The 11,008-nt window shown below is 40.0% G+C and overlaps 1 protein-coding gene across 3 annotated transcripts in view; it reads right to left on the minus strand.

Moving 5' to 3' along the window:
• The window catches only part of LOC143316072 (NACHT, LRR and PYD domains-containing protein 3-like), a 165,425-nt gene extending 154,707 nt beyond the window's left edge, over positions 1 to 10,718 (minus strand). Inside the window, exons 1-4 of one of the 3 annotated variants that reach the window (XR_013076232.1) lie at positions 10,318 to 10,718; positions 9,846 to 9,944; positions 8,471 to 9,426; positions 8,103 to 8,238 (exon numbers count right to left, since the gene is read on the minus strand). The gene's annotated coding sequence lies outside the window, so the exon portion shown is untranslated. The remainder of the gene's footprint in view (positions 1 to 8,102; positions 8,239 to 8,470; positions 9,427 to 9,845; positions 9,945 to 10,317) is intronic. The other 2 variants (XR_013076233.1, XM_076723786.1) reach the window with 2 other exon arrangements.
• Positions 10,719 to 11,008: the final 290 nt, after the last annotated feature.

Consider the following 11,008-nt stretch of genomic DNA (forward strand, 5'->3'; position numbering starts at 1 on the left):
ATAAATAAATAATAATAATAATAATAATAATAATAATAATAATAATAATGATGATGATAATAATAATAATAATAATAATAATGATGATGATAATAATAATAATAATAATAATAAGATGACATGCTTTAAATGTACCAAAGAATGAACAGTATGGATAGGATAGGTGGATGCACAAATGGCTGTGTGAATGTTCGACTGATGTAAGCATGAACTGATATGTAAATGCATCCTAAGGGAACTGTCAGCCAGATATCAATAGTCCCACAGATATTTTTCTGTGAGGGGATTGTGGTTTACCTTTCAGTTCATTCCTCAAAACAGTAAACAGCCATTGCTCAGGAGCCAAGAATGAGTTTCTTTTGTACAGGAGTTCCCCATTTTGAATGCTTAAGCTCTGCCTGTCTGACTTTAAGATCCCTGTTTGACTGCTAGGCTAAAGACTAATGATGCTTTTTTGTTTATTTTTTGTTCATTGGGTTCTAGAGCCACATCATCAGTCTCAGTGTTGATTTATGGATTTTGTGCAGATATTTTAGCCTGCGTTGTAGCTTACTGGGTGACACTGAAAACCCCGCAGAGGAGTCGCGAAGGGATATATTTCTGATTGATTGAACTTTTTGTTTCATTGCAAGGACTATTGAGAGAGGATTTACAGGCAGATGGGGACCGCTCGGTTCGCGGGTTTGGCTGTGTTAATCGTCGCTTTTCAGGCCTCAGCCTTAGTGGCGACGGAGGAGCCAACATGTACACCAGAATTCCAAACAGATGTGTTGATTTTCAAAGTGGCCAGGAAGCAGCTGAACAGAGGCATGAAACTGGGCAAAGTGGACTTCACTCACTGCACAGATCGCACAAGATTTTTGTTCATCAGTGATGACCCCCGTTTCATGGTACAGACAGATGGCACCGTGGTGGTAAAGAGACCAGTTTTTCTTCATGATGGACACAGGGATTTCTCCATCCATTCCTTGGATTCGCAACGTAGCAAAATTACTCTTCCTGTCAGGGTACTGTACCATGAGCATCGCCATGAGAATCACAACCAAAATGCTGAGCATCACCATGGAGACCACAAACACCATAACCAACAGCACCACCTTGTTGAAGTGGACTCTGCAAATGACATGGAGGTGCCCGTTCTACATTTCCCTGTGTCTAGTGAAGGACTGAGGAGGAGGAAGAGAGACTGGGTTATTCCTGACATCAATGTTGCTGAGAATGATAGAGGACCCTACCCCCTTAAAGTGTCTCAAATCCGTTCTAATGAAGATAAAGTAAAGAAGATTTATTACAGCATTGAGGGTCCAGGAGCTGATAAGGAACCTGTTGGTCTCTTCACTATGGACAGGGACACTGGTAATCTGTACCTCACTCAACCACTGGACCGAGAGGCACAAGCCAAGTACACGTTTAAAGCTCATGCTGTGGCAGAAGGTTCACAATATGCTGAAGAGCCTATGGATATTATCGTGAATGTCATTGACCAGAACGACAACAAACCTGTTTTCACTCAAGACACCTTCCTGGGAGATGTTCCTGAGGCCTCACCAATAGGCTATGAGGTGATTAAGGTTACGGCCACAGATCCCGGACGAGCCCCCAATTATGTTACAACCCTTAGATGGATTAAGCTAGGGAAAAAGGGAAGCAACATGGTGCCGTGATGTTAAAAAAGCAGAATGCTGTTTACTGTTTAATGAAAACCAAACCACCACAACAATTATTACCAACAACAAACAAAACCCAAATATAGAAATAACCAAGGGAGAGGGCGGCGGGTGGCGGCAAATCATAAAACAAACAAAACACAGCTACGCCTAACTTAAATTCCACCCCAAAATTGACTAGCCTACAAAGAACAACAAAAAGAAGAAATTTAGCTGCCTGCCCTGTTTCTTACCTCAACCAAAAATTACACGGGGACCACCACCCATAAACCTAATGCGCATAAACAAAAAAATTGCCGGTGGTGTGGTGCACGGTGATGTGTGAAAAACAAAATAAACTAACTATAGCCCAGCTTCCCAAACCTAGTGCCTCAGTGCAATTAATCGAACAAAACTATAGACACACTGTCAGTACTAATTTTACAACTTTTTCAAAGAGGCACGACGAGGCGAACTGATCACTGAAATCACAGCCGCACCCGGGCGTCGACAGCACACACTTTTTATAATGTGCGCGCGTGCCCGGATTGGAGAGGACGCTGATGAATGGAGGGAGGAGAGACCAGCTGGAGCCACTGGATTGGTCGGGTACACTCACGGGGGGGGGGGGGGGGGGGCGCGGTTCTGGGACTGGAGAGAGAGAGCATCTCCAAATTAGGAGCCGTAAAATCTTGGTAAGTACATGGGTCAAAGACGAATAAGGATTTAACAAATGAAAAAAAATGAAATTGGTTAAAAATTAAGTTACTTTCTATCTTTATGTAGCCCAGTCTAAAATACGTCATTTTAGACAAGGCAATATGTTAAAGTGTCAGTTCTGACAGATAAATGACAGTGTGGGAGGAGGGAATTTTTTTCTTTGTTTTGGTTTTAGTCAAAAGAAGCAAACAATTAGGTTTTTTATTCCCTTTTTGAGTCAAGTTGGAGGTTTTATTGATTTATTATTTGACTTGTTTTTTATTATTATTATTATTATTATTTTTGACGGATCCCTTGCTCTCTTCCCTTTTCTCTTTCTTTACCATCACAGAAGCGTAGAGTTGGAAAACTCTGAATAGGCATATAGATTTAGTTCTGTACAGTCGGGTTTTTTTTTCTTTAAAAAGGAAAAGACAAAAAAAGGACAAATAAAAAAAAGTATCAAAAATAAGAATAGAGCGACTGTTTTATTCTGTTTATATACACGCCCCCTTTTTTCCCTCTGTCATCAGCTGTATGTCTTGGGCTTAGCTTTGAATTTGGATGTTTTTTTTTTTGTTTGTTTGCTAAATTAGTGTAGCTCCAGAGAGTCCTTGTTTGGTTTTGATTGTTTTTTGATTTATCAGCAGTCGCAGGCCCATTTTCTTTAGAGTTGCCTCTGGTTTTTGTTTGCACATATCATTTTCCTTACCTTTAAAATAAATAACTTTGCTTTAACCAATTACAACTGGTTTATGTTGCTTCCCTTTTCCCACCACGAGCTAGGGGTCGTAACACAATTTATTACTAAATCACAATACCTTGCTCTCTTTTTCTTGAGATAGTCAGCCCTAGCTTGTGGGTCAGCATTCTTCCCGGCTCTGAAAAGTCTTTGCCTTTCTTTATTAGACAGTGGCATCTGCAAGAACAAAACTGACCCTTAAACATCAAAAACTATACTCATTTTTGGGCAATGACTTCACAACATCCATGAATATGTCCTGTGTTGCTATCATTGAAAAAGATAACAAAAAATACCACAAAAGTTCAAAAATACATAATACTGCTTCTTTTATTTAATTAATCAATTGCTGTTATGAATAATAATAAAAAGTATAACAATACAACATCAAATCAATGTCTAAAAAGCTACAAATACTGATACAAATCTGAATTGATTAACGTCCATTCTGGATAACAGAGGACATGTCTTTGGTAACAGAATATCTTTGTTATCCAGGGAGGACATATCGTTATCCAGGAAGGACAAAAAAAATATTTTTCCTTTATTATCAGGCGCTAACTTGGTCTACTGTGTAAAATATTAGCTTAATCTTCGACACATCAATGTCATATTTCACATGAAATAGGTCATTTTAAAATGTAAAGAAATTATAAATGTTTTTTTAGCGTTATCCAGAAAGACACATCATGGTGGAACATTGGTTGGCACGGTCTTAAGAAGTGTTGCATCATCTTAAATATCTTTTGTGAGACAAGGAAGCTTTCATGGAAAACTGACTCATATTTTTAAGTGTTTGGTAAACAACCATTTTCCTGTGAGCAGAACTGGTGTGTTTGTAAAGGACTTTAGACTGCCATTAAAGGACCAGACACAAATATGAATGATTGAACATTACACTGACATGTAAAATGTAAGATAAGCACCAAAAGGAAACGAAAACAAATGACTGAGGCAGCAAGTAAAGGTTATATTCATTATCAGTGAATCTACTGATTAGTTTCACAATTGATTGATTAGGCATTTGATTTATAAAATGCCCAACACAATCCCTGAGACTCTGAGGTGACTCAAATATCTTGTTTTTGCGGTCCAAACATATCCAGTTTATGATGGTCTAAAACAAAGAAAACCCCATTTGAAAAGGTAAATCCAGAGAATTCCAGCATTTTAGTTTTTTAAAAAATTACTGAAAGAAGTACTTGCTACTTCTAATTTCATCATTTGCTCCATAAAATATCAGATTATTTACTGACACAACCTGGAGTACCTGAACGGTGCTGTGCTCTGCTGTTTAAACTGTGCAGCTGGTAATGGAACCATGCATGGAACCAGCATGGAACCATGCTTGATTTTGTCCACTGAGACTAAAGTTCTGTCCGCAGCTTGAATCAGAAAAAACTATCACCAGAGCTATGAAGCAGGTTGAGTTCTGGTACCATCTGGTACGCTGCTGCCACCGCCAAGGACAAGGGCGCACTGCAGCGTGTCATTCGGTCTGCAGAGAAGGTGATTGGCTGCAATCTCCCATCTGTTCAGGACCTGTACGCCTTCAGGACCCTGAGGCATGCAGAAATATCGTGGCTGATCCCTCTCACCCCGGACACAAACTCTTTGAGTCACTCCCCTCTGGCAGGAGGCTGCGGTCCATCAAGACCAAAACCTCACGCCACAAGAACAGTTGTTTCCCGTCTGCTGTCAGCCTTTTCAACGAGTCCCGGAACCCCCCCGACACTCTTCACACTCCACCTCTGCCTCATCTTGTCACATTGACATAGACACAACTCTATGCATTACATTAACGCTCAGCTTGGACTTCTTTCTGAAAAAACAGACTGTGTTTCCGGAAAAAAAAAAAAAAACAGACTTGTGTATATATATTTATATTGTTATATTTTGTACTTCTTTAATAGCTGATTTTCAGTAGAGGTGTGATACACCAACTTCACCAAAACAAATTCCTTGTATGTGTAAAATTGTACTTGGAAATAAAGCTTTTTCTGATTCGGATTCTGAGTTTGACTGTGAGTGAGTGATAGGTTCAGTTGAAAGCTCAATTAAGTAGGTATATACTGGTATTTTAGGGTTATGTTTTTGTGTGTGATAGGTACACGCATGATATCGCCTTGCACCACAGCAAGAGAGAAGGAGACGTGTGAGGAATGTGACGATGGAACATACACCGAGCGTGGCAACAGTCTGAATCAGTGTTTCAAGTGTGCACAGTGTCGCTCAGGTAATTCTGATGGACGGTGTTACGCTATCGATTGGAAAGACTGTGGAAGAAAAAGCTATTTTCAACCTTTTCAAAGTGCTCTGAGCATAAACTCCGACTTAAAAAGGTCTTTTTCATGTTGCTTTCTCAGATCAGGAAATTGTAAGGGCATTTACTCACTCAAGATACGGAATGTCAATGCAAATTGGGAGTATTTTGTGCTCCTGACCAGGCGTGTGAGGGGTGCAAGCAGTGTTTAAGGTGAGTCAGTACGAGCCAAGCAGGCCACGCACGTGATGCTTAATCATTTTTATTTCACTTATTTCCATATTGGAGTGTGTTCCTAAATAGCCTAATTTATTTTAATCCCCTCATGCTTTAAATCCATCTTTTTTTTTTTCCCCTCCCTCTAAACTAGGTGTGAAAAAGATGAAGAGATCGTGAGAAATTGCACCTCTACTTCCAACACAAGAAAGAGTGCAAGAAAATTCAGCCCAACTCCGGCTCTGCCTCTGGTACGTGACTCAGTGGAAGCCATGCCTTTTTGTTCCAATGAAAAAATATATTCCACATGACAGTATTATTAGCATTACGTGGTGCTAATGCTTGTCAATTCTGTTTTTTGGTTTTGTTCTGGTTTTTAATCAGCAAAAGCCTGGGTGATTGTGCCATTTATACTGCTTGTTGCTGTGGTCACTGGGGGAATTTCCGTGTACGTGTGCAGACGTAGAGCAACAGGAAATGAAGACACAGTATCTTTTAAAAGGTGCAAAAACTACATACTGGTTGGGAAATATCTCAAATCCTAATCTTCCTAGTCTAAAGAATGAGGGGAAATGTGCTGTTCAATGTGACTGAACGTTTTAGACTTTGAAAGAATTTCTTAAAAATCATTGTAAGATGTACTGTTTGTGTCTTAAAGAATAGGTGCTAGTTGAATTTCTTCCATACGGTGATGCAAAACCAAAAACACACAAACACATAAAACAAATGCAACAGAAAAACGCTGCAATCACAGAAATGAAGCAGAAGCAAAAACTTACAAACCCACAAAACAAATGCGAAAGAAAAATGCTGCAAATATCAAAAAACACACAAAACCCCAAAACAATTTACAATGTTATACAGTCCCCTCCAAAAGTATTGGAACAGCAAGGCCAATTTCTTTGTTTTTGTTATTCACTAAAGACATTTGGGCTTAAGATTGAGAGATGAATATGAGTTCAGAATTTCAGCTTTTATTTGCTGATATTTACATGTAGATGTATGGCTTCCCATCACCAGCCCATCCGTCTCCGGGTGATATGGTGATGTCTTGGTTGCTGTTGTGGTGTGTGCCAGGTGTAGCACCAGAGGTCTATGACTGTGTCATAGCAAAACAAGAGAAATTCGTCTTTGACCTGTTCAGAAGCATTGCAAGTACTGTTACCATTACCAAGGAGATCATACAAGACAGGCAAATCCCACCCCAAGAGCATCTCCACAGGTAAATTCTCCACCACACCCACTTTCATCAAATATTTCTGTTCATCCACCTCTACAGTGAGTTCAACCAGTGGTTCTGGCTTGCAGTCACCATGTACACATAAGACATTGGTTTGTTGGCTGTAGTCAGAGATGGGAAAAGTACTCACATTCTGTACTCAGTAAAAGTACAAATACTTGTGAAAAAAAATGACTTTGGTAAAAGTAAAAGTACTCACTGAAATAATTACTCAAGTAAAAAGTAAAAAGTACAGTCTATGAAATGTACTTTTAGAGTAAAAGTACAAAGTATTTTTTTTTACCAGTCGTTTCTGTGTAAAGCCAACTGTAACCTCTTAACCTCACATCATATAATGGGTAATTTGAAGGCTATTAACCCGTTAGGACCTGATCTGTATCACTTTAGATTTTAAACACTTATACCATTACACTTTCATAAATAACAGATCTACAAGCTCATGGCGCAGCACTATGAGCATCTTCTAACAGGTTTGTGCTGATATAGAAACCTAGTTTTTTTTTCAGAAGACTGTTAGGATTTAGAGGACATTTATGTGATCAAACATTTAATCAGGTCCTCAGGTCTTAACGTTAAACTCCAAACACATCTTAGTTAAAACTGGCCATTGGCCAAGGATTGGTTTCCAAACTGATGTAAAGTATCATGGAAAGTAGACCCACCTCTTGAAATCAAGTTTATATTTTTAATCAGACAGCAGCACAGTCAAGTACATGTGTGCAGTAAATAAGTGTTTCAGCCATGTGTACAGAATGCATTGAACTTAAGAGCAAAAAAACAAAAAGAAAAGTGCTTCGTAAACATAAACCCCTCACCTTCCTCTATTTTCCACCCATCTCTTTCCTCCCCAATTACACTGGCAGGCAGCAGCCAAATCTAGCCACCAGCCTGAATCAGATCTGTGCCACAAACAGACTGAATTCCGACTGGTTTTAATGGTCACGTGATGTTAATACCAATCAGAGTTCAGTCTGAACTATGGTACAGATCTGATTCAGGCTGGATGTAGCCGTCAGTGTAAATTAGGTCTTAGAGACAACTTGGCTGTAAACAAATTTAGAGTAACAAAAAAACCAACATGCTTTTTAAACAAACCCATCACCTTCCTCCATCTTATCATCCCCAATTTCTGTCCACCTCCTTTTTATTCTGCCCATCTTCCCCTCTGCTTAACATTTTTCAGCTATATATCAACATAGCATTTTTTTTTTTATATAAATAAGACCAAAAGAAAATATCATACAGTAAATAAGAAACACTACATGTACAGAGTAGAAAAGGGGGAGTGACACGCACCTTGAGCAGTGCTATTGTAGGTAAAAGCCATCCCATCTGCACGTTGGCCTCTCCCTGTAGGATATTGCCGGCCTTCGCAACTGGTTTCATGGTCTTGGCATATTCTCTCAGAAACGCAATCTCCACTGGAGTCAACCTGTAAAAAACAAGCATAAATGGTTACAAAAAGTCAAACTACTAACTAAAAGCACATATTTCCAAAAGGATGAGCATACGTGACTACTATTACTTAGTCTAGAAAGTAGGAATGTGTGGAGTTAGTGGAAACATGTTAACCACAAAATCATTTGACCTTAATTGGTAAATATGAATTGATGAATAATATTACCTCATGCAGTAAATCAGTTTTAAAAAACCGTAGTACTCACATGGGGATTTTTAGTGCACTGCAAACAGATGTAATGGCTTCTTCTCCTTGTTCGTTTATGATTCTTACGAGCCTCTCAACAGCGAAGAAGAGAGAATTCCATCTCGTCTCGACTGGCCTCACGAGTTGCAGTTTGCAGTTTTTTCCGATGATCTCTGCAGCCTGGGTGGATCTACTGGTCTTGTTCCACAGACTCTGGCACTTTGCAAATGTTGAGCGAGAGAGCCTCTTATAGACTGGATCAGCATCTGCTGCAGAGAGATCAACTGTTGCAACCAGGTTAAGAAGGTGGCAGGCACAGCGATGATGCTTTGGCAGTTGATACTCCAGGCCATCATCTTCATCCAATATACCTCCAACGTCAACAGTCTCGACAGGTTCACCTTCTTCCTCATCACTGCTCTCTCCTCTGGTTTGACTTGCCTCCTGGAGTGGTCCTCCTGCGTTGTTGTTTTCATCATGCCCATACATTTTGAATGCTTTTATGAAATTGGATCCATTGTCAGTTGTTGTGCACACCACCTTCGCCTGGATGTTGTATTCCGTGTGTATGTTATTCAGGGCAGCAGCGAGTACTGCAAAGGTATGAGACCCTTCTAACTGACAGCACGCGAGAGCAGCGGAGCATCGTCTCACTGTCAGAGGGTCCAACCAATGGGCTGTGACACCTAGGAATCCTCTTCTGTGCGCTGTCCAGCAGTCTGTTGTTGTAGCGATGAACTGTACCTCAGACATTGCAGCCTTCAGATTTTTCTTCATGTCATGGGTAGCTTTAACCACTCTGTTTTTGACGGTACCACGGCAGATGACACTGACCTCTGGCTGCAGGTGCTGTACAAGACTTTTGAAGCCTGGTTGTTCCACGACACTCAGAGGTTGCAGGCCTTGGATGACAAAGGTGATGATGGCATCATCCACGCTCTTCTATGACACTTTCTTGGTTTCCCAGAGTTTAACCTGTGGTGGGGAAAAATAAAATAACAACTGACTATATTTACAGTCAATTCCCAATGGCATACCACTCTCAAAAAGTTTGGGAACAGCACCTATTAGAAGCTAAGCAGACTCATGTGAACTGATAACAGTTGTGTCTCACCAATACATTTGCAAAATATCCCAAACTGTATCTTCCACTAAAGTGTCTACAGTATGCTCTTATAAGGACTGGCCATCTGTTACTTATGTATGTCTCCTGTATAAAAAGACCTATGTGACACTGAATGGGAGGCTGGAGGAGGCATGTTGCCTCTCTGGGGCAGGCTCTGTAACCTGATGACTACAAATAAAGAATAGGTTGATCCCAGACATAGGTGTGCTGAGAGCATCTTCTGATCTCTGAATCTTAATAAGTAACATAAAAAACTTCCATTACAAACCTGCTTGGCAGGGGGACCTTCACCTTTCTCTGGCTCGGAGGATTTTCTTTTGATGGAAGTTAATTCCAAGTATTTGTCCATGTGGTTGTTGTGCATTCTCTAGAAGTGAGAAAAAAGCAAAAATAAATAAGTTATAGAGCCTTAATTAAAGAGTTAAATTGTTGTCAAACATCTGCATTACTTAATTTACGTTAAGTCTACACTTGTTATTTTGATCAACATCTGTCTGCACTCTTCCAACATCAATAAGCTATAGAATGGAATTATGGACCAAATCGTATCAAACATTAACAAAGACATTCTTTTAGCTCAAGATTTGGGTCTAAGAGGCCAAGTTTCATGAAATGAAAGGTGGTCTTGTGGCTCAAATGCTGAAAAATTATCGACCCATATCATATGAAAAAGTTTTAAACTAGCATAGTTGTAAACTAGCATAACGTCACGTTAACACTTAGCTTTTTGCTTTGCTTACCTTTATGTGTTTTTTCAAATTCGACGGAGAATTCTTGTAAGCGAGAAGCTCTCTGACTTTGGGTCTGCACAGTTCATTCGCCAGGAATCCTTTTTTGAGCCGACAACCGTGAACATTTCCTTCAAGTAAGGCCATGGGTGGTAATTCTGGGCAGTAGCCTGTTCGTCCCGTCCACCTGGCTCGTCCTCCGACGTGGAGTCGTCAGGGTTTACCGCTGCCACTTCACTGTCCTGCACCTCTGTGTCGGACATGTTGCTGCCTGGTTCGGTTCCATAGTCCTCACATTAACGAATCTCTCGTTGAAGTTACTGAAGTGAGTTAGCATGGAAAAAAACAAGCACGCTACCTAAAGCCTGCGGGCAGAGAAAACCATGTCCGTGGTGGTAGTCTCTGTAGCCAATGAAAAGAACGATCAATGGACAGCGAGCCAATCACAAGCTAGGATGTATGGAACCGTGAGTAATGTTTCATACGATTGGAGGAGCCTGCGGAGATGTTTTTATTCTGGTCTAAATGATATTTCAATGATTTAATCGTTGTCGTGCATTAAAAGTAACGAGCCTGTTTTGAAAATGTACGGAGTAAAAAGTACAGACACTTGTGTTAAAATGTAACGGATAAAAGTAAAAAGTACTCAGAAAAAAAAAGTACTCAGAAAAATAAATACTCAGTTAAGTACAGATACCAAAAA

The sequence above is a fragment of the Chaetodon auriga genome, chromosome 23 (genome assembly GCF_051107435.1).
Source record: "Chaetodon auriga isolate fChaAug3 chromosome 23, fChaAug3.hap1, whole genome shotgun sequence".
Classification (NCBI taxonomy): domain Eukaryota; kingdom Metazoa; phylum Chordata; class Actinopteri; order Chaetodontiformes; family Chaetodontidae; genus Chaetodon; species Chaetodon auriga.